General features: G+C 32.6%; 1 long non-coding RNA gene across 1 annotated transcript in view; it reads left to right on the top strand.

The window, feature by feature from the left end:
- The first annotated feature begins 6,332 nt into the window (after nucleotides 1-6,332).
- The window catches only part of LOC134759859 (uncharacterized), a 63,834-nt gene continuing 45,439 nt past the window's right edge, over nucleotides 6,333-24,727 (top strand). The window contains exon 1 of the long non-coding RNA XR_010136708.1: nucleotides 6,333-6,420. This is a non-coding gene — a long non-coding RNA (uncharacterized LOC134759859). The remainder of the gene's footprint in view (nucleotides 6,421-24,727) is intronic.

Here is a 24,727-nt window from a genome sequence, read left to right as displayed (position 1 = left end):
TTAAGAGGAGAGCATTCTTCTCCAGATAAGGCAGCTTTGGGGATGTTTCTGGAAGTACTTGGCATATATATTTGGTTTGCAGCATCATTATGTCTACTTGACATAATTGAACAGTTATAATCATAGAGTATAGTTATTTTTATCAACAAAATTTCTAAATATGAGCTTTAAGGTCTTCATGAAATTGTAGAGAGCATAGCCTAGAAAATTTGGTAGGGTCAATTTTAGGAGTTAGCTGGCAGAATTGCTGTATGTGTTTGGGTAAATGCTCATCATCTCTAACATTCTGCTGCCTTTAAGATCAGGCTACTGTAAAGGAGTCTGACAATATTTTGATTTTCTGGGAATAATACAATTAATAGATCTTATAATGCTTATTAAAATAGAGAACTTTTTACTTTGAAAAAGAAAATTAACTTATGACCTTTATAGATTTGATATGTTTCAGCTAGTTGTAGCCTCATTTTATACTTAAGCTGATACATCACAATAAGTGATATTCAACTAACCCTAAATAAGTTAATAGAGTAATCATAATTTAAATAAATCTTTTAAAAAACTGACAGTTTTGCCTTTTGTTTTTATCTGATAAAAATATAATATGTCTATTACAACTAACACACAATAATAAAAGTGCAAAAAGAACAACAAACTTTAGTGTATGTCATTCAAGATATGTTTCTTTTTTTCATTATTTATTTTTTAGAGACAGAGTCTTGCTCTGTCACCCAGGCTGGACTTCAGTGGCGTGATCTTGGCTCACATCAACCTCTGCCTCCCAGGTTCAAGCAATTCACCTATCTCAGCCTCCTGAGTAGCTGGGACTACATGCATGCGCTACCACATCCGGCTAATTTTTTTAGTTTTAGTAGAGACGGGGTTTCACCATGTTGGTCAGGGTGGTCTCAAATTCTTGACCTCAAGTGATCCGCCCTCCTCGGCCTCTCAAAATGTTGGGATTACAGGCATGAGCCACTGCGCCTGGCCCAAGAAATGTTTCTTTTAATACAAACTATTTTATATTAGAATATGAATGGAGTATCTAACAAACGTGAGTGTTTGTATTATCACTTTTTAAAATAAAGTAAATAAAGTATTCATATGAGCAGAAAAGGCTTACATGAGAAATAAGATTTTATATTGTAGCTGGCTTTTCAAAAATAAGTGGAATTAAATAGAATTTGTCTATTAAAGTCAGAAAAGGTGAGCCTAACAGAGGGTATGGGGGCTGGGGATAGCTTGCTTGTTTTAAGTTTGCTGACAGGATTTTTGAGTACATCTGGTGCTGATTCTTATTTTAGTAAATAGCCAAAAATTATTTTAATGTTATAAATTTAAAAATCTCTTTGATTTGGAAACAAAATATTAATTCTGAGTTAGTGAAAGATCTCTTTGTGCTAGGTTTATATTTTTATTATTACATATCAATTGACATTAATGACAAATATATTTAGAATAACAAGTGAAATTATTTTCCATCATATTTATTTTTTCATAAATTATAGAACACGCAATACAGCATTTCTGCTAGTGGAATAAAAAATAATCACATAATTTTGAATTTATTCCCTGGAATAATTCAGTTATAGTAATGTACAAGACCTTTAGTGTAGAAAATGCACATATATAATAATTTTAGTGACAATTACATGGCCTTATTTACTTACCAAAGGAGGATATTTTTAGTATTGGAAAACTTGTTGCTGAGACAGATTAGTGAGACTACAGGGACGTTTCTTATTTTTGTAGAGATAGATTAACTTATTTTAAAAGCTGGTAAATTTCAGATAACTGTCCCAAGTAAAACATTTGAAAATTAAGTTTGTTTTAATAAAAGCCTCCAAATAATTTAGAAACTAAGAACCGTATTTCACTTTATTTATACATATGACCATATTGAAAGTTTGGTACATGAGACAAACAACCTGAATAAATTTTAGTTATTTTTAGAATTGTAATAATAAATTGATTGAATTACAGGAAATGGCTTGACTTTGTATTTTATGTTTTAATCCACATTAGGCTTTGGGTATTAATTGAACTTTATTCATTAGAATGCATTGATTTTATTGATCTGCTTTAATTGTTGTTACTATTATTTTACCATTTGTTAATAGTGAAACTATGTGTGACTTATGAATAAGTGGTGAGAGAGTATGAAATGCATTAAACAGAAATCTGCTTCAGGATGATCTAAACAATTTAAATGAAACATACAGCTAATGATTGCTCTTCGTTTTAGTTTAAATTTTTGGACTTGACTCTAAGGCAGCATCCAGGTCATAAGACATAGCTTTGGGTTAAACCTGTGTGATGGGTTAAATGTGGCTACAAATGGTTTGACATTCTTGCCATCAACAGGCAGGGTATATTTTCTGTTTTGTTTGAAACAAAATTTTACCACAGAATAGATTTGTATTTACAGAAAAGTTGCACAGACAATGCAGTGAGTTCCTATATACCTGCACCAATTTTTTATTTTTGACATCTCACATTAATGTGTTATATTTGTCATAATTAATAAAGCAATATTAATACATTATTTTCAATTGAATTCCATACATTTTTAGATTTCTAAAGTTGTTTTACTTTTTTTGTTCCAAAATCTCACCCGGGATACCACATTATTTTTAGCAGTCCTGTCTCCCTAGAATCTTCTTAGCTGTGACAGTTTCATGGACTCTCCTAGTTTCTGATGATCTTGACAGTTTGAAATGTACTGACCAGTTATTTGATAGAGTATTTCTCAATTAAGATTTATTTGATGTTTGTCTCATGACTAGATTTATAGGATGTGGAGAAGTCTGTGAAGTTAAAATATAATTTTCATTATATCCTACCTATCAAGGGTACATATTATCAATTCTTGATTATTTGGCTGGGGTGTTTTCCATCAATTTCCCTGCAGATTAATTATCCAAATTTCCAATTTTTTAATCGTACTTCTTAGAAGAGCATCACTAAGAAGAGGATATGTTTAAAGAGTGAGGAATTACAATCCGTCTCTTTGAGGTGGAGTTTCTGTATATACTATTTGGAATTGTTCTGCATGGAAAAATTGCCTATTGTCTTACATTTATTTATATATTGTACCCAGTTATTTATATCATAGACTCATCTCTTCTATGTGTATATATATATATATATATATATATATATACAAAAATAAATGGGATGAGCCTATAATGACACACACACACACACACACACACAGTATACTTTGGAGTTTAATCTCAAAGTAATTTAGTTTGTTGCTCAAATTGTTCTAGTCTTAGCAGTTGGAATCTCTTTCATTTGGCTCCTGTGTCTCTGTTGTTGACATAATCCATCCCCACAGTGTTTCCTTGAGTATTATCTTTCTTTCTGAGACTGCAAGATGTGCTCAGATCACCTTATATATTTCACGTCTCAGTCCTAGAATCAGACATTTCTCCAATGACCTTGATTTTCTTTATTGAGGAGTGGTATTAGAAACCATCTGCTAAGTGTGAAGTGTGCTTGTTGCCCTTGGGGTGTCAACACTTTTATACTCTTTCAGCTGACAGAACAATGTGTGTATACTATTCCATCTATATATACACATATCTATAAATATATTACATATTGCCATCAGCATCTATATTAAGCTAAACATGAGTTCATACTGATGTCTCCACCTCGAATCCATTACTACATAGATCATTTTAACCTCCTCCATTTGCTGATCTATAACACACACCACTTCGACAGTGAGAATCCTGATTGCACTATCCACCATTTATTATTTCGTTGTTTAATTTCAGTATGCATGTGTAGTGATTCTAGAGTTATTAACCTCATATCTTTGTAGGGGACAACTTTATCAACTATTTTATAATTATTATATGCGTTTTTTTTTGCCTTTGGTTTTACAAACCCCATTCACTTCCAAACTACCAGGTTAGTACATTTTCCCCAACTCTTTCAGTAACAACATTAAATAATTATAACACTAAATGCAATTGAAAATGCAGAGAAAACATATCACTTATACATTGCTGGTGGGAATGTAAAATGGTACCACAACTCAGGGAAATGATTTGCTCATTTATATTAATATTAAACATATAACAACTACAAGACAAAGCAATTGGACACTTAGGTATTTATCTCTGAAATATAAAAAAAAAATATTCACACAAAACCTGTTTATGCATACTAACAGGAAAATTTTATTTTAAAATATGATTTTTTTAAATAGACGTCTTCCAGAAAATATATCAAGTGTAAGATTTCTAAACTTTACATAAACTACAGAAATAGTCAAATTTGATTAATTAAAAAGTAAGCCATATATTACTTATAAAACATTCACCCACTTACAATATTAAGATACAGAAATATTAAAAGGAAAGGTATAGAAAAAGATTTACCATACAAACATTACCCTCCAAAAGCAGGGATGGCTAACTTAATATCAGACAAGTATTAATGCCAAACAAATGGCAGAGATATATCATAATGGTTAAAATATTAATTCTATGATACGATATAACAATTATAAATTTTTCTATACCTGATAGAATTATTTTCCAAAAATATGAAGATTTGACAGAACTAAATGCTGAGGTAGAAAAATCCACAATTAAGATTTTTAATAAGCCTTCTCAGTAACTGATAAAACAAGCAGAGAAATCATTAAAAATATAGAAATTTAAATAACACAGTTTAATGTTGGTGTATTTGAAACAGATTAGAACATCATATCCAATTTATGCAAATTATAGTCTTTCCAAGTACATGTTGAAATTAACATCTCCACTGTAAAGCATATAGCAACAAACATCAAAGATCTGAAATAATTTGAATGTATAGTCTTTGAACATGTGGATTCACTAAAATGTAATATTATAAACCTAACAGGAAAGTCTCCAAATGTTTAGAAATTGAGGTACTCGTATGTGTAACTCATGGACAAGGAGGAAATCACGATATGAGTCAGAAAATGGTTTCAATGGAATTATTATGAGTAACAAAACAATAAATATTGTGGGTTGTAGATACTGCAGTGACTAGATGATGTTTCTTGATAGCAAAAAATGGAAATTAATTTCAGTGTTATTTATTCATAAGATGAATAAATTGAGATACATTCAAATAATAGATATGACAGCAATGAAAATGAATGAAAAACATGTTTACATGATATCACAGATGAATACTATAGACGTGGGTTTGAGGGAAAAAGCCAGACACTCTAGAATTCTAGTGGTATTTTATTCTATGTATATTAAGTGTAAAAAGGAAAAACTAGATTTTGATGGTAGAGATTAGCAGTCATCCTTAGAGGTGTACTGTCTAGGGAGAGCAAAAGGGAGCATTTAAAAATGCTGGAAATGCTCTATGTTTTGATGAAGAGGTGTGACATGGTAAACATATGTGAAAATTCATACATATGTGAAAATTCAACAAGCCTTATGTTTAAGATTTATGCAGTTTACCCTGTGTAAATTCTACCTCAATAAAAAATAAGGCATGCTACTTTTTAATACAGTATTCCACTATCCATTTGACAAAATCCAATGTTGATAAAACTCTCTGTGAGACTAAGGAAACACTAAGTCTGATGTATTACTGTTGAGAGTCTACATTGGTGCGAACGTCCTGGAGAGAAAATTGGCGGTATATATCAAAATTACACATGTATATATATAGTTTCCCCCAGCAATTTTATGTCTGGAGATTTATCTTCTGGATGCTTTCACACATGTGAAATGACATATGTACTATTTTATTAATTTTAGCTTTGTTTGGAACAGAAAAATAATATCGGGAACTCAAATTACCAGCAATGGATAACTGGTTAAATAAATCATGGTATATCAACAAATATAATAAAATGTATGGCAAAATGAAAAGAATGAGGAAACACTATGAAAGATACTGAATTTTCTCCAAGATACATTGTTAGTCAAGAAACTATGTGGGAAACAGAGTATCTCATTTTCTATTTTTTATATAAAAAAAAGACTAGAGATAAAAATTTATTTCTAGATTTACTTCACAAATATTAATTAATACTGGAAGGATATACAAGAATTTGTTATTAATGAAGGGTGGTTTTTAAATGTATGGAATATTTTTAGCCATGTGAATAAATTCCATATTCAGATGTATTTTATACAAAAACATAGGAAACTATCCGGGACACAGTCACTACTTTCAAACACAGCAAAAATATGTTAAAAGGCCTGGCTCTAGTATACGGTAGAAATAATGTGGCGAGGGGTTGACATCTCCACTTAACACAAATAGATTATAACATTTTCTCCTTTTGAATCTCCAAGCACAGATTCAGAATTCCTTTTATCATGGAAACATCGATTTACACTAAACAATATAGGAATGAAAATACTGTACATTACTGATACAGTTAAAAGAGATGTCGGCAGACTAGCTGTGGTACGTATTTGTTTGCTCTCTTTTCTAGTATTCTTTTTTTTTTTTTTTTTTTTTTTTACATTTTTTTTTCTTTTATTATTATTATTATTATTATTATTATACTTTAGGTTTTATGGTACATGTGCACAATGTGCAGGTAAGTTACATATGTATACATGTGCCATGCTGGTGCGCTGCACCCACCAACTCGTCATCTAGCATTAGGTATATCTCCCAATGCTATCCCTTCCCCCTCCCCCCACCCCACAACAGTCCCCAGAGTGTGATGTTCCCCTTCCTGTGTCCATGTGTTCTCATTGTTCAATTCCCACCTATGAGTGAGAATATGCGGTGTTTGGTTTTTTGTTCTTGCGATAGTTTACTGAGAATGATGATTTCCAATTTCATCCATGTCCCTACAAAGGACATGAACTCATCCTTTTTTATGGCTGCATAGTATTCCATGGTGTATATGTGCCACATTTTCTTAATCCAGTCTATCATTGTTGGACATTTGGGTTGGTTCCAAGTCTTTGCTATTGTGAATAATGCCGCAATAAACATACGTGTGCATGTGTCTTTATAGCAGCATGATTTATAGTCCTTTGGGTATATACCCAGTAATGGGATGGCTGGGTCGAATGGAATTTCTAGTTCTAGATCCCTGAGGAATCGCCACACTGACTTCCACAAGGGTTGAACTAGTTTACAGTCCCACCAACAGTGTAAAAGTGTTCCTATTTCTCCACATCCTCTCCAGCACCTGTTGTTTCCTGACTTTTTAATGATTGCCATTCTAACTGGTGTGAGATGGTATCTCATTGTGGTTTTGATTTGCATTTCTCTGATAGCCAGTGATGGTGAGCATTTTTTCATGTGTTTTTTGGCTGCATCAATGTCTTCTTTTGAGAAGTGTCTGTTCATGTCCTTTGCCCACTTTTTGATGGGGTTGTTTGTTTTTTTCTTGTAAATTTGTTGGAGTTCATTGTAGATTCTGGATATTAGCCCTTTGTCAGATGAGTAGGTTGCGAAAATTTTCTCCCATTTTGTAGGTTGCCTGTTCACTCTGATGGTAGTTTCTTTTGCTGTGCAGAAGCTCTTGAGTTTAATTAGATCCCATTTGTCAATTTTGGCTTTTGTTGCCATTGCTTTTGGTGTTTTAGACATGAAGTCCTTGCCCATGCCTATGTCCTGAATGGTAATGCCTAGGTTTTCTTCTAGGGTTTTTATGGTTTTAGGTCTAACATTTAAGTCTTTAATCCATCTTGAATTGATTTTTGTATAAGGTGTAAGGAAGGGATCCAGTTTCAGCTTTCTACATATGGCTAGCCAGTTTTCCCAGCACCATTTATTAAATAGGGAATCCTTTCCCCATTTCTTGTTTTTGTCAGGTTTGTCAAAGATCAGATACTTGTAGATATGTGGCATTATTTCTGACGGCTCTGTTCTTTTCTAGTATTCTTAATGTTAGATTTTGTAAGTTATCCTCCTTCTCTTTCCAGACAGCTGATCACAGTTTGTGCCTTGCCATAGCAGGTAGTAGAAGCAGAAGTCAACCCCTTAACGTTTGGGCCTCTGGTTTATGGTGACAGAGGAAAAAGAGATGTCAGTTTTGTTTTGTTTTTTTTTTTTTTACTGAATGTTGCCACCTACTGATCAAGACTTACTTTTGTAAGGCCTGCTTCTACATAATTTAGCATAGTGAGGAATAGACATGCAGAAAGCCATATAAAGATTAAGATATATAATTAGTTCTGTAATTATTATTTTTAGTAATAATTAGAATGTACTTCAATAAAAATAAAATTATTCTTATTTTATTATACCTCAATAAAAATAATTTTAATTATTTTTATTGAGGTATAAATTGCAAACAATACATAAACCCTGAGTGCACAGACACTACATAACCACCACCTGAAAATCAACATATAGAAAATTTTAATAATCTCAAAAAGGTTTTCAAGTCTCTTTCAAGTCAAGCTCTATTCTGAGTAACTATACTCTGATTTTTATTACATCACTTAATTTGTCACCCAATTTTCTTGAGATAAGGCTGATTCTTTTAGGGTTGTATCTGCAATCATAGCAGAGAGGCAGACAGAGATAATAAAAAATAAAGAGTTTCATTATAAATATGTTTAAAAATAAATAAGTTCCCATCTTTACCAGAAAAATTTGCACATGGAGCAAATTAATGACTTACGTGAAATCCATCAGAGAACTGAGTTCACAGGATGGATAGTCATTTTAAAACCTGGAGAGAGGCCAACATAGAACCTAAGCATTTGTTTTCCTGGGTAAATGACAGTCAGACTATATATGAGCCAGACAAGACATTAAACTAGAAATTGTGAGGAACTGCTGAAGGATGGGTGCAGGCTAGAGTGAGGGTGGGGAGCTCCTGGGAGATGCTGTCCTAGGGAGATGGTTACCTTTTCGCAAACTATTCCTCTAGAACCCCACATAAAAGATAGGAGAAAATTCGGAAAAGGGATTCCCATGGTGCTAGCTAAAGGGTAGGAAAGGCAGCCACTGCAAAACCTATTCCACATTCCTGAATGTGCAGGTTGGGATCTCTGCCCTGATTTATCTGCCTAGTTTCTCCTAAGGAGAAAAATAGCTTAAATTGCAGGGTGGACGTCCTTAGGGACATACACAGAAAACAATGGTGGATTATCTCCTGCAGCTAAGGAACAAGAATATTTGCAGGGTTCATGGTGAGGGTACTCTAATATTTCAGTCGGGGTAATCATAACTGAGCATCATCACAAAGGGGAGACTCAAAGCCTAGATGTAAGACACAAACAAGAAAGGCAGAGGAATTTGAAGGTTTGGTTGGCCCCTGGCAAGAAACTTTAATACTGTCTGGCACAGTGGCTCATGCCTGTAATCCCAGCAATTTGGGAGGCTGAGTCTGGCCGATTACTTGAGCCCAGGAATTCAAGACGAGCCTTGGCAACATGGAGAAACCCCTTCTCTACAAAAAATACCAAAATTAGCCTGGCGTGGTGACATGCGCCTGTAGTCCTAGCTACTCAGGAGGCTGAGGTGGGAGGATCTCCTGAGCCAGTGAGATGGAGGCTGCAGAGAGCCAAGATCACGCCGCTGCACTCCAGCCTGGACAACAGGAATGAGGCTCTGCTTCCAAAAAGAAAAAGAAACTTTAATACTGGTAACCATTAGCAATATTGAAAGTCAAACACAGCTTAACTCCTGGCTAGATTAACATGAATTTTCAGAGTAAAGGTCTATTTACCTCAAAATCTACTAGCCTGGGAAGTATGTCTGGCTTTCAGCAACAGCAGCAACAAAAATGGAAAGCATAAGGAAAGGCAGGAGAGAAGGAATCCTTAGAGATTCTGAAGAGGAAAGGAATCATTATAACCAAGCTCTGATAGGCTACAGATGTTGAAATCATCAGACAGGGGAATTTTAAAAAGCTGAGTAGTGTGTTAAAGGTTTTAATGTAAAAGGTAGACAATATGTAAGACCAGATGGATAATGTCAGCAGAGATATGGAAATTATATGAGAAAATTAAAGAGTTGCTAGAAAAAAAATACCATAAATGAAGAACGCGTTTGATGAGTTTATCACCAGATTCCACATGGTCAAGAAATAAACTCAGTGAACTTATATATGTCAATAGAAATTAACCAAACTAAAATACAAAGAGAAAAATAAATTTTAAAAATCCAGAGGATTCAAAAACTGAGGGACAAGACCAAATAATGCGAAATACATGTAATAGAAATGTCAAAAGGAGATTAGAATGAGTATAGGCAGAAGAAATGTTTGAAGAAATAATGTCCTAAATATTTTCAGAATTAGCAACAGAAAATAAACCACAGATCTAAGAAAGGAAACATCAATCAAGACAAATACCAAAAAATAAATATAAAAAATACCAAATAAACAACAATAACAACAACACACCCAAGAATATAATATTGAAACTGCAGAAAAGCAAATACAAAGAGAGAATCTTGAAGGTAGACAGAGAAATCAAGTATGTTACTTAACACAGAAACAACAATAATAATTACAACAGGTTTTACATCAGAAATCACACAACTAAGATGACACAAGATTGAAATGTTTTAAGTGTTGAAAGGGAAGTTTGTTAACCCCAAATTCTATATTCTTCAAAAGTGAAGAACAGACTCTCCTACAAAAGATCTGACATACAGCCAACGTGTCCCAAAAAGTCAAATTCCACATATCAGCGAGATCATATGGTGTATGGCTTTCTGTGCCTGGTTTATTTGACTTAACATAGTGTTCTTCAGGTTCCTCCACATTGTGGCAAATGACAGAATTTCATTGTTTTATGACTCAAAAGTATTTCATTTTACATGTATGTATGTATGTGTATACACACGCACACACACACACCACGTTCTCTTTGTACATCCACAGATGTGTAGTTAGGCTGATTCTTTATCTTGGCTATGGTGAATAGCACTGCAATGGGAATGCAGATGTCTCCTCAACATATTAATTTTCTTTCCACTGGTTGTATACCCAGTAATTAGATTGTTGGATCATATGGTAATTCTATTTTTAATTTTTTGAGGAAGATCCATACTGTTTTCCATAATGGTTTTATTAATTTATGTTCCCACCAACAGTGAGGTCTCTTCTCCACATCCTCACCAGCGTACATTATTATTTGTCATTTTGATGATAGTTATTTTAACTGGGGTGAGGTGATATCTTATTTTAATTTTGATTCAAATTTTTCTGATTATTGGTAATATTGAGTATTTTGTCATATATCTGTTGGCCATTTACATGTGTTTATTGGATAAATGTCTATTTAGGTCTTTTGCCCATTTTTGAATCAGATAATTTGTTTTCATATGTGGAATCTAAAAAACTTGGTTTCACAGTTGTAGAGAGTCGAATAGCAGTTACTTGAGGCTTGGAAGAGTCAGGGGAGCTGGGAGCTGGGAGAGATTGATCAACAGGTACAAAGTTATATTTAGACAGCAAGGATAAGTTCTCCTGCACGATTACACAGTAGGGTGGCTATAGCAAATGATGTAGTGTATATTTCAAGACAGCTAGTAGGAAAAATTCTGAGTGCGTTCACCACAAAAAGTGGTAAATATTTAAAATGATAAATATGGTAATTACCCCAATTTGGTCACTATACAATGTATACATGCATTGAGACATCACACCATGCTACGTAAATATTACAATCATTATGTATAAGTTATAAATAAAAACATTAAGTATTAAAAAATTTAAATGAAGTATTCAAGGAGAAGAAAAATGACAAAGAAACTTATAAACAAAGAATGGAAAGGCATCAGAAAATAAATCAAGGAACGTAAAATATAATCTTTAATTTTTAATACATAATTGATTTAAGGGATAATATACAGTTAAAGCAATGAATTGGGTGCTTATAGTATATATAAAAGTGAAATTAATGGTAGCAATTTCATAAAGAGGAAAAAAATTGGAAGAATTCCATTATATTTGCACTAAACATAACGTTACCTGATATTATTTGAAGAAAGAAATACAATATTTAAAAATACACATAGTAGACCCGACAACAGCCATTAAAAATGCATGAATAGGTGAAATAAAGAGCAATCATAAAAATGTTCAATTAAAACAAGAATAGGCCAAAAAAGAGGAAAAGAAGATAAAAAATATACCATATAGAAAACAGCAATCAGATGGTATATTTTAATACAATCATATCAATAATCACTTAAAACATGAATAATATAAACACTCAAATTAAAAAACAGATTGTCATTTGGGTTTAAAGGAAAACAAGTATGTGCTATATAGAAGAAAAGTACTGTAAATACAAGGATTCAGAAAGGTTAAAAGTAAAGAGATGGAGAAACATATATTATGCTAACACTAATAAAGAGACAACTGAAGTACTCATATTAATTTGAATAAGGAATCATGTCAGGGATAACAAGAGCAAGGGATATTACATGAAGTGGTCAATATTCAGAGAAGTGATAGCAATGCTAGATGTACAATATAACTAACAACCGAGATTAAAAATACATCATGTAAAAACTTATAGAACTGAAAGGAGAAATAGGTTCACATTATAGTTGGAAACTTTAAAATTTTAATTGCAGACTTTAATTGCATAGTTCAAAATAACTAAGAGAGTAAACTTCAAATGTATCACCACACAAAAAAAGTTAAATAGTGAGGTAATGGATATGCTAATTAATTTTATTTAATCATTCCACACTGTATACATACATCCAAAACATCAAATTCTGTGCTATAAATGTAATACAATTATGATTTATCAATTAAAAATAATATTAACTTTAATAGAATTAAACTTTTGTTGTTGAAAGCAAAAAAAAAAAAAAAAGACACCTCTTTTAGTAATTGAACGGTCGGGTAGAAATTAAGTTAGGATATATAAGCTGAAAAACACAATCAATGAATTTGATCTAGTTAACATTTATACACTGTTCCATCTGACAACAGTAGAATACAAATTTCTCTGCTGCACATGGGACATTCACCAAGACACATCATATTATGGGCCATAAAACAAACCTGGATAAATTTCAAACATAGAAAACATAAAATTTATTTTCAAGCAATTAAATAATTAAACTGGAAATAAAAAAAAATTGTTGAAGATGTACCACACATATTGAAATTAAACAATTTCTATCTAAATTACCTATGGATAAAAAAGAAATTCTCCAGGGAAATATAAAAATATTTTGAGTTAATGAAAATGAAAATACAAATTATCAAATCTTGTCAGATGTAGCTAAATCAGTTCTGAGAGAGATGCAGTATTAAATGTATTTTTTGGAAAAGAAGAAAAATCTAAAATCAGTAACTTAAGCCTCTAACTTGGGAAACTAGAGAAAGAACAAATTAAACCTAAAGCAAACAAAAGGTAGCAAATAATAAAAATTAAAGTATAAATTAATAAAATTGAAAACAATAAAACAGAGGATCAACAAAACCAAAATCTAATTATTTTTGAAACTCTCAAAGATGTTAGCAGGGATAACTGAGGTGAAAAATAAAAAACATTAAATACCAATATCAGAAATGAGAGAGGGTTCACCACTACTGATCTCGTACTCATTAAAGATAATAAAGATATGCTATGAACAACTATCTCTTCATAAATTTGGTAATTTAAATGAAATTGAACAATTCCACAGAAGACCCGACTATCAAAATTCACTTTGGTGCTCACACCACAGAGTTGTTCCCAGTGAGCCATGCCCTAAAATATTTTAGTGTGGATGAGCCCATGAGTTTTTATCTAGGTTATAGAATGTGGCAAAAGTGAGGGGATTTTGAAGTTTCAATGACAGTCCCAAATCAGTTGATTTTGAGTTAATCATAAAGGAGACTACTGTGGGTAGGCCTGACTCAATCAAGTGAAAATCTTAAAGAGAGGCTGAGTTTCTTCCTAAGAACAGAGCCTCTCTCCTGTCGTCCTTGAAGAAGCAAGCCACTTGAATTCTACATTGGTAAGAAAATAAATACAACCAGCAATCTGAGTTTACATAGTACAAAGAAAATTCAGTGAATAGTCTTATCAACAAATGCTGCAGGAACAATTGGATGCCTATATTTAAATATATGTATATGTATATATATATATGTGTGTGTGTGTGTGTATACATATACATATATCCTTCAAACCACTTAAAAAATTGAATAAAGATTATCGCAGACTTAAATGTAAAACATAAAAATATAAAATATTAAAAAGAAAATAAAGCAGAGCATCTGTGTGATCTTAGCTCGATAGTCAGTTTTTGGACGTGACATTAAAATCTAATACATTACAAATACTGCATTGAACTTTATCAGTATTAAAAAACGGTTTTGTAAGGGACAGTTTAAGAGAATGGAAAGAAAAGCCAATGATCCAGAGAAAATATTTGTAAATACGTGTATCTGATAAAGGACTTTTATTCTGAACATGTAAAGAAGTCTTTAAATTCAAAAACAAGAAAACATTAATCTAATGAAAATTATACAAAATAACTAGACAATTCACTAAAGAAGACATACAGATGGCAAATAAATACATGCAAAGACATTAAAGAGTAATTGATCATTAGATAAAGACAAACTAATGCTATAATGTGATACTAGCAAACACTGCTTAGAATTTTCTTTTTTAAAAAGGGAAACAAAGGGAAGAAAAGCTATGTTAAGTATTGGTGATTGTGTGGAGAAACAGAAGCTCTCATTCATTGCTGCTGAAAATGCAAAACAGCACACTCAGAAATAAAAATGGACAGTTTTGTATAAATTTAAAAATGTATCATGCTGGAGTCTATAAGATGACTCTAAGTTTTGGTGATTGACCAGAAAAACTCACAGAACTCCAAAGTTGTCATACTCATATTTTCTTTTTTTTTTATTTTATTATTATTATACTTTAAGTTTTAGGGTACATGTGCACAATGTGCAGGTTAGTTACATATGTATACATGTGCCATGCTGGTGCGCTGCACCCACTAACTCGTCATTTAGCATTAGGTATATCTCCTAATGCTATCCCTCCCCCCACCCCACAACAGTCCCCAGAGTGTGATGTTCCCCTTGCTGTGTCCATGTGTTCTCATTGTTCAGTTCCCACCTATGAGTGAGAATATGCGGTGTTTGGTTTTTTGTCCTTGCGATAGTTTGCTGAGAATAATGGTTTCCAGTTTCATCCATGTCCCTACAAAGGACATGAACTCATCATTTTTTATGGCTACATAGTATTCCATGGTGTATATGTGCCACATTTTCTTAATCCAGTCTATCATTGTTGGACATTTGGGTTGGTTCCAAGTCTTTGCTATTGCGAATAGAGCCGCAATAAACATATGTGTGCATGTGTCTTTATAGCAGCACATATTTTCAATTTATTGTAGCAAAAGGATACAAAGCAAAACATAAAATGGAAAAGTTGCGTGGGATGAAATCCAATGGAAACTAGTTGCAAGTGAAGTCAAATAGGACACAGGTAATGCCTCCAACAACATGCAAAGTATTATTTATCATATCAAGGAAGTTTTCCTGAGCCTAGCAGTCCAGGGGTTTTACTGGGGCTCACATTTGCAGGTAGTGCTTGAGTGACAGACTGCAGTTAATGAAGCTCTAGGCCCCCAGAAGGACAGGAGGTGTTCACCATAAATCACATTGCACAAACTATTTAGAGAAATTGGCATAGCATGATTCAAGTCCCAAATGTACTAATAACTCTTATAATTTGGAGTATTCCAAAATGTAGGTTTTAGAGGAGAACAAAGGACAGGCCCTTCTTGGGAGCTGCACAAGATTTGAGCAACTGAGGTCTAATGAGCTAACTTATTCCTGTATATATGCTTCCCACACAATTCAGCAACTTCACTGTTAGGCAATTATTAAAATGACTTTAAAAATGATGTCAACAAGGAATCCTGTATGTGAATGCTTATAACAGCTTTATTCATAATCACCAAAAACTGGAATCAAGCAAGTATCCTTATATACATGTCCTTGAATAGATGAAACTATAGTACATCTATAAAATAAAAACCTATCTAGTGATAAAATGGAACAAGCTATTCATTCACACAACCTTAAATATATTTTGTGAAGGCAAACAAACCAGACTCAGAATGCTACATATTGTATAATTCCATTTGTATTATATAAGTCAAAACTGTATGGATGAAAAACAGATCCATGGTTGCCAGGTATTCTGAGAGTGAAGAGTGGAGGACCAAGAATCCTCACAGGGTTTTATTACAGTGATGGAAGTATGGTACTTGAATGATGGATACTGACTTTTTCATGTTTTTGCCAAATCCCTCATACAGAGAACTTTTTTATATGCAAGTTAAAAAAAGCTAACCAAGTTATTGAAGCATCCCAGAATAGAATGAAAACAGTGATAAAATAACCTTATCATTGGATTTTTAAAATTGACACACAAAAGTTGCACATATTTATGGGGCGCAATATTTTGATACATATATACATTGTTCAATGATCAAATCAAAATAATTGAACATAAAAAATGCATGACATAATGTCATTGAAGAATATGGTGAAAAATGAAACTGACCAAAGTAACTTTAGAAAACAATAACAAAAAAGACCTACATGTAAACAGTTTATTCTGGGTGGTATTTCTTTGTTGTTGTTGTTGAGACGTAGTCTTGCTCTGTCGCCCAGACTGGAGTGCAGTGGCGCGATCTCGGCTCACTGCAAGCTCCACCGCCCGGGTTCACGCCATTCTCCGGCCTCAGCCTCCCCAGTATCTGGGACTACAGGCGCCCGCCACCACGCCCGGCTACTTTCGTTTTGTATTTTTGGTAGAGAGGGAGTTTCACCATGTTAACCAGGATGGTCTCCATCTCCTGACCTCGGCCTCCCAAAGTGCTGGGATTACAGGCGTGAGCCACTGCGCCGGCCTCTGGGTGTGGTATGTCTTTATTCCTACGTGGCGTAACTTAGCAATTCTGAAACTACATTACATGTATACCCAGTTTGAAAAAATAAGCAAATAAATTTTAGATGATGAGACTTAGGTTTCTTATTGCCTTAGAAAGAAGTTACAAAAAGCTAGGCAGAAAAACTAGAATGAGTCTAGTATTACTTAATTATAATCAAAATTGTAAGTATAAAGTCTCATTCATACACCCACACCCACCCACACACACACATACACATACACACACACATACACACACACACTCATGTATATACAGATGTGTAGTGTTGAAATAATTATCGAGACAATTCACTTTTGGTACATAGCTGATGCTAGAATTAAGGTATTGAAAATATATGATGAGTGTGGAACACACTGTAGTGTCAGAAACTGAGGAAGTTATCCTTCAAATAAATTTGAAAAAGGATAGATTTAAAAGATACAAGACCCAATATGAATCTGAGAGTGCTCACATGGCCAAAGTACGAACAAATATCTTAACAACATAAGTAATAATATTATTGAGTTATAACCAAGGAATGAGTATCTATAAGTCCATAGTATATAATGAAATTATTGAACAAATAAATAAAATGAGGTAAATGTATTATTTCCTAAAGGAAGGCTTGCAAATAATATACATAGATACCACTCCCTCCATAAATGGAGCTTATTTCTCCTTCCCTTCAGGGTGATCCGGACTTAATAATTGCCTTCCAGAAGAATATTGAGAGGAAAAGTACCGCTTCACAGCAGAGAGATCTGGCAAACAGCACCTTAACCAAGTGATCAGTTTTTCATCAGTCATATATCATATTAATATCATATATTACATGATATAATATGGTGAGAAGAGCACCTTGACTGTGTTATCTTTTCCATAAACCCTTAACTCCCAGTATAATCATGAGAAACACAGGCACAAATTGAGTCAATGTACTCAACATTTGATTAATACTCTTCAAAACGTCATGAAAGCCAAAGAAAACTTACAAATCCCAAGAGACTAAAGGAACATGATGAATTAATGCAGTATGGCATCCTAGACTGGATGTAGAAAAAATGTGGATTGTTAGTTGGCATTCCTAAGATCATACACTAAATCCTGCATATATAAGTAAAACCCAGCAAATCCAATCAATATATGCCTCATTTGGAAAAAAATTATAATTTCCCAACTAACTTTTTTCTCATTTAAATTAATTTTAAACACTTTCTGTAATGTATGTAAAAAATAAATAGTACAATGATACATTTTTAGGTCTTCACTAAAAACGAAGTTATACAATTTTATATTGTATTAACACGGTACTGGTGATTATCTGTCATTAAGTTTAGCTGGAAAAAAATGGTTTGTAGTTATTTGCCTTTAAAAATCAAAATGCATTAAGAAAGAAAATCCAGAAAAAGAACAAAAAATAGATGTAGGTTAACATTATAACATTATTATTTATTTAAAAGACATTATCTCTTTTGTTCTTTCTTTCTTTCTTTCTTTTTTTTTTTTTTTTTTTTTTTTGAGAGGCATGAACTGTTTGATTCATTGATTCATTGAGACCGAGTCTCCCTCTGTTGGCTCTTTCTCTGGAATAGACTCAGAAAAAGAAGTATCAGCTATAAACCTATTCCATAAGTATTCTAGTCCTATTTGTTGGTATGGTTCAGAAGAATGTATAATGCTTGTTTTCGTAACTATTTGTAAAACATTGAATTAACACCCTGAATCATTTATAAGGATGTACTCATGCAAATGCATATTTAAATCTAGTCCTTTGTTGGGGACCCTAATGTTTGGGTCATGGGGGTAGATCTCTCATGAATAGATTAATGCCCCCCCAAGGGGAGGAGATGAGTGAGTTCTTGTTCTGTTAGTTCCACAGAGCTAACTGTGTTATTAAAAAGAGCCTGATTCTCTCTCTCTTGCTTCTTTTCTTGCCATGTGGTCTCTGCTCATGGCAGCTTCCCTTTGCCTTCTGCCATGAGTGGAAGCAGCCTGAGGCCCTCCAAAAGCAGATGCCAGAGCCATGCTTCTTGTACAGCCTGCTGAACTGTGAGCCAAATAAACTTCTTTATAAATTAAAAAAGAAATGTAGTCCCTTGTTTAGTATTTGTATCTGTGGTAAAAATAGATAATATATATCTATATGCATCAATATAATTATGTGTATGTACATATGTGTGTGTATAATTTTTTTAAGAAAGAGAAGCACCAAATTAAAATTGAGATTGCAGGAAATATACCTTTACTTACTGCTCATATAAAAATCATAAACAGCTGTAATATAAAAATATCTTAGAGCTTCCTTAGGCATAATTTTCTTAGGTATCAGTGTCACCCTTGAGGATTGTTGAAGAGGACTAACTTTTCCACCTTTGAAACAGGGATTTGTTAGAGAACATGGATATAAAAAATGCAGAAAGAAATGTGTTGCATTTGTAAGCTAGTGTTCTCCTGCCATGTTTAAACTTATACACAAATGAACTTGCTTCATTATGAATAGTCTTAGGTTGAAATATGATTTCACACTTGCTCTATAATTTACACTTATTTCCATACTTCTATTAGACCTATGCCTTCTTATGTGATAAAATTTTAGTGCTGACTATATTATTTCTCCTATTTTAGCATTTTATTCGTTCTTCTGTGCAAAAACTCCTGGAACACAAAGGTCATAGATTATAAGGTTATAATTGTGTAAAATTCAGATTATAATGAACTGATGTTTAAAATTAGTCCTACAATTTTTATCATGTGTATTATACCTTACTAGTAAAATTCCACACATGTAAATCATTTTTCTTGAAGTTGGTTAAACAATAACGTTCAATACAATGTAACATGGTAGGCATAAATATTTAAAGACTAGGAAATAGAAACGGTAGAATACTGGCTAAATGGAAATAATGATCTTTTTGGGGAACACAATTCAGTCCACAACACTCAAATATGGGCCTGACGTCCCCTTTTATATACTTCAGTCTCCACTCAAATTTTACATTATCTTAGTGCTCATTCCTAATGATCCCTCATAAGATAATAACCCTCTACATACTATGCCTTTGATCCTATTTATTTTTTTTCAGGGTATTAATCTTTAGCTAACAAACTATTTATTTTTGTTTCTGCTTATTAAACTACCTTTTGTTTGTCCTCAGTAAATAGTCTCATAAGGATATGTTACCAGTTTTACTGACTATTCTGTCTCTAACAACTAGAGCAGTGTATAGGAAATGGTAGGTATCCAATAAACACTTGTGGAAATGTTGAATGAATGAAACCAGATTAAGTGGAAGTTGATTGCTGATGAATTCAAATGTCTCATAGTTTTAACTTATCTTTGTAATAAAACTACACAAATTAAAGCTTTAATGTAGTAATAATAGTTTAAAATAATAAACAAGGCACTATTTTAATAATTTAACTACTTTGTTGAATAATATCAAAAACATTTCAGTATGTTTCTTTGACTAGGAGGAAAGTTTAGACATTATTTTTCTAAAGTTCTTTTGTAGGAGAACTAGCTTAGCATTCCAGCTGTTATTTTTATGAGTTTATCTTATTTCATAGCCACATTTTAAATCCTGTATTAACTTTAATTTGTTCTTTTGAATAATATATATATTTTTTATTTTTGACATACTGGCTTCTTCTCTTTGGGCCGCTGGGAGCATTTCTATTTTAATCATGTTTTCTTTTTTGTATGGTGCCCAGATGTGATGACAAAAACCATGCCGAACAGATACACTTGACTTAGCATGCACTGTATTTTATTTGTTATAGCCAAAGGGCTTTCTTTCTAAAAAGAATTAAAATGTTCAGTAAAAGATTTATAAATCAGCTTTTGATGTTGCTAATCCAAAATCAAGCAGGACATTTGCAGTGCATTTAACTAATGTATCAGTAAGCCATAATTATAAATTGTGGACACTATGCAAAACTATTTCTTAGCACAATAGGTAAGTGTAAATTAGAGACACATGGTTTTTACATGCTATTTATACTTTTGTAAATATTTGCTCCTTGAAAATAAGTGGCCTTTTTGCTACTCATTTTTGTTTGCTATACTTTTTTTCAGCATCTTTATATTAATATTTCCTCATAGGAGGGATTAATCAGGTTTACTGCAGATGTCCAAATTAATTGTCATTGCTCTTCCTTAATTTAATAAGAAGTCTAAAATATGCTTCATTGTTAAAGAGTGGTTTCATATTATTAGAAAATGTATACTTTTGGATACTGTTGTACAGAATTGACTTTATTAGTTGTTAATCACTATGTGTAGAATAACATTTCAAGGAAAATAGGAGGTATAAAGGTTCTTATGTATATTTGTGTGGGTGTGTGTGTGTGTGTGTGTGTGTGTGTGCGTGCATGTGTGTGTATAAATCAAACCAAACAGGGTATTCTATTTTGTTGCATTTCTCAGCTTTAGTGGATATAAAGTGTGCAGAATGGAATTAGTTTGTTATTACTAAAAGGGGGCTGGCATATGGCAATAGTGTTCATAACAGCGTTTATTTGTAGGATCATTTATAAGTCAATAAGGCAGCTTTGTTGACTTTGGTTGAGTTAATTACACATACGAACTTGGTCAGCTCTCAGCTGGGATTTGGAAGATGGCCTCTGCCAGAAATAAAATGGATGAAAACCCAACCCGTATGATCTGCTTTTCTTTTAAATATAAGTTTCAACTTTAAATAATATCTTTGCTCCTGCACCTGAGCATAGGTTATTAGAGGCAGCCAGGCAACTTCTTGAATGCTTTGTTGCTTAGAGACTTCTTCCACCAAATACCCTAAATCATCACTATGAAACTTAAACTTCCACATATTCCTAGGATGTGAACAGAATGAAGCCAAACTCTTTGCTAAAGTGTAACACATGTGACCTTTGCTGCAGTTCCCAAGGAGTTCCTCATTTTCAGCTGAGACCCTGACAGTCTAGACTTCACTGTCCATATCACTATAAGCATTTTGATCACAAGCATTTATCCAGTCTTGAAGAAGTTCCAAACTTTCCCTCAACTTTCTGTCTTCTTTTGAGTCCCTCTAAACACTTCCAACGTCTGCTCATTACCCAGTTCCAAAGCTGCATCCATATTTTCAGATATGTTTGCAGCAATACCAGAAGGGAGTAGATGAAAACATTAAGTTGTACAACTTAAACATATACAATTTTGTAAATAATACAAAAACAAAGAAACTATGTGACTGCTATGCAATGTGGGTATTGCCTCAGGAAAATCGGAGGGCTACCAGAAGAATTAAGAAAATATATAAATGTTAAAAAAGCCAGCCTGGATAAATTAGGCTGCCTAAAGCAAATCATAGCCAATCATTTAAATGCTTGATAAATTAGCTAATGAAATACAACATTACTTGTATTTAATAAAGATCTTTTTTACATTTAGCCATCCATTTTAAGTAAAAAGAGCTTTTCTTACTATAAAAGCTATATCACTCAAGTATTTTTTATGTCAAAAGCCAGTGAAATTTAACACACCAGCAGACACAGCCACAAAAATGACTGCTTATTACTTATAAAGGATTTTCTCCAAAAACTATTTACATTAAAGTCACATATTTTATATATTTTATGAACTAATATATATAAGAGCAAGAAAAAAACAAATTAAAATAGCAATAATATTAATTTTTATTGCTATGAACATACAAATTACATCATTTCTCTTATCAGGTCAAAGACACGTATAGTATGAAATTGGAAAAGACAAGATTTGAACTTTAGAAAATTTGAAGTTTTAAGAGGATAAGTTGTGAAAAACTAGAAGACTAAAGATATAGAAAATAAGCATTCAGATAAATATAAGGCAAAACACAAGAGTAAATTATATGTAGGATTTACTGCATAAGAGTAAATTCTATGTAGAGTTCACAGAAGCCCCAGCTGTTGCAGAAGATGGTCTCAAGGTTTGAGGAGTGATGCAAATGCTCTGGAAAGTTATAATAGAATGAGGCCAGTAGAAGTGTAATTGTGGTTGACAATTAAGAGCCACTGATGCTTTTAGTCAGAATGCAGTGTTGAGTAGATAGTAATAAACAAATAAGTTGAAAGGGGAAAATGTAGATGACTCTTTAAGAAATATGACTGGAAAGGAGGGAATTAGAGTGATGATCCCACTAAGAATTTCTTATGAAAGGGTACTGATTATTCTGGGAACCATCTCCATACCTGATATTTTTACCTAGAATTTATCCCTTCAAATTCCTCCATTTAATAAGTGTGAATAATTTTTTACTTGAGGATTTCAATAACTAAACAAAAATAAAAACTAACTGAAAAAAATTAAATGCATAATTTAAAATAAAATTTGTGAGTTAAAAATTGTGTGTAAGTCATTTAGTAAATATGTACTACACATATTACATACAAACCCTATGTAAAGTTCTACTGCTTATCAACATCTGCTGCCAATTAAAAATTGTAATAACTAAAACTACTTTTCTTACTATATTGACTACTAACTTTAAAAACATTTTTATTAGGAAATACTCTATATCAATTGTTCGACAGGTAGGCAGCATATTTAAAATTTAACATGACGGCTAAAAGTGGTGTCTCATGCCTGTAATCCCAGTGTAGGTCCTCATAAATCAACATTCGAAGTTGCAGGAAGTATTAATAGTAGGTTCTAGTATTTGATAGTACAGTAAGGAAATTATAGTTAATAATAACTTATTGAATATTTCCAAATAGTAAGAAGGGAAGAATTGTAATGTTCCCATACAAAGAAAAGAAAGCCTTGAGGTTATGAAGATCTCAATTACTCTGATTTGATCACTACACATTATATAGGTATCAAAATAACACATGTACTTTCAAAATATATTCAACTATCACGTATCAATTAAAAATCCTTGAAAGGCTGAAGTGGGTGGATTGCTTGAGCTCAGGAATTCAATACTAGCTTGGGCAGCATGGTGAAAACTTGTCTCTATAAAAAATACAAAAATTAGCTAGACATGGTGGCAAGTCGCTGTAGTCCCAGCTATTTGGGTGGCTGAGGCACAAGAAGCTCTTGAGCCAGGGAGGCAGAGGTTGCAGAGGGCTGAGATCACCCCACTGCACTCCAGCCCGGGTGACAGAGCCAGTCAGACCCTGTCTCAAAAAAAAAAAAAAAAAAAGAAAAAGAAAAAAAAAGAGTTTATCTTTCATCTCTAAGAAATTTTTTAAAAACACCAAATTTTTTTAAAAAATAAAGTAGAATAAAATAAAATTGAAAACGACTTATTTAAAATTCTTGCTATTACATGATCTAGAAATACCTGCATCAATATCTGTAATTTTTTTGACATAATTGTCCTTCATCTGTTTTATGTGTGTGTGCAGAGTAAACAATACTAAAATGAGATAACTTTTGTATTCTTAATGTGACTATTTATCTTAGATACACAGTATTCAGAGTGCATATAAAGATTAAAATAGTAAAGAGAGCAAAGGAATTAAGTAAAAGCATTAAACATCCCTATTGAAACAATCTTATTGTCTAATTTTAAAAAAATGATGAAAAACATTTTAATTATTTTTATAAACCTACTAAATTCTCTTATACTTACTCTTTAAGGATTTTAATTGATATGTGATAGTTGAATATATTTTGAAAGTACATGTGTTATTCTGATACCTATATAATCTGTAATGATCAAATCAGAGTAATTGAGATCTTCATCACCTCAAAGCTTTATCTTTACTTTGTGTGCGAACATTACAATTCTTCTGTTCTTACTATTTGGAAATATTCAATAAGTTATTATTAACAATAATTTCCTTACAGTACTGTCAAATACTAGAACCTACTATTAATACTTTCTTGCAACTTCAAATGTTGATTTATGAAGACCTACATTTG

The sequence above is a fragment of the Pongo abelii genome, chromosome 14 (assembly GCF_028885655.2).
Source record: "Pongo abelii isolate AG06213 chromosome 14, NHGRI_mPonAbe1-v2.0_pri, whole genome shotgun sequence".
Lineage (NCBI taxonomy): Eukaryota > Metazoa > Chordata > Mammalia > Primates > Hominidae > Pongo > Pongo abelii.
The sequence above is the reverse complement of the archived record's forward strand: the minus strand, read 5'-3'. Positions and strand labels throughout refer to the sequence as shown.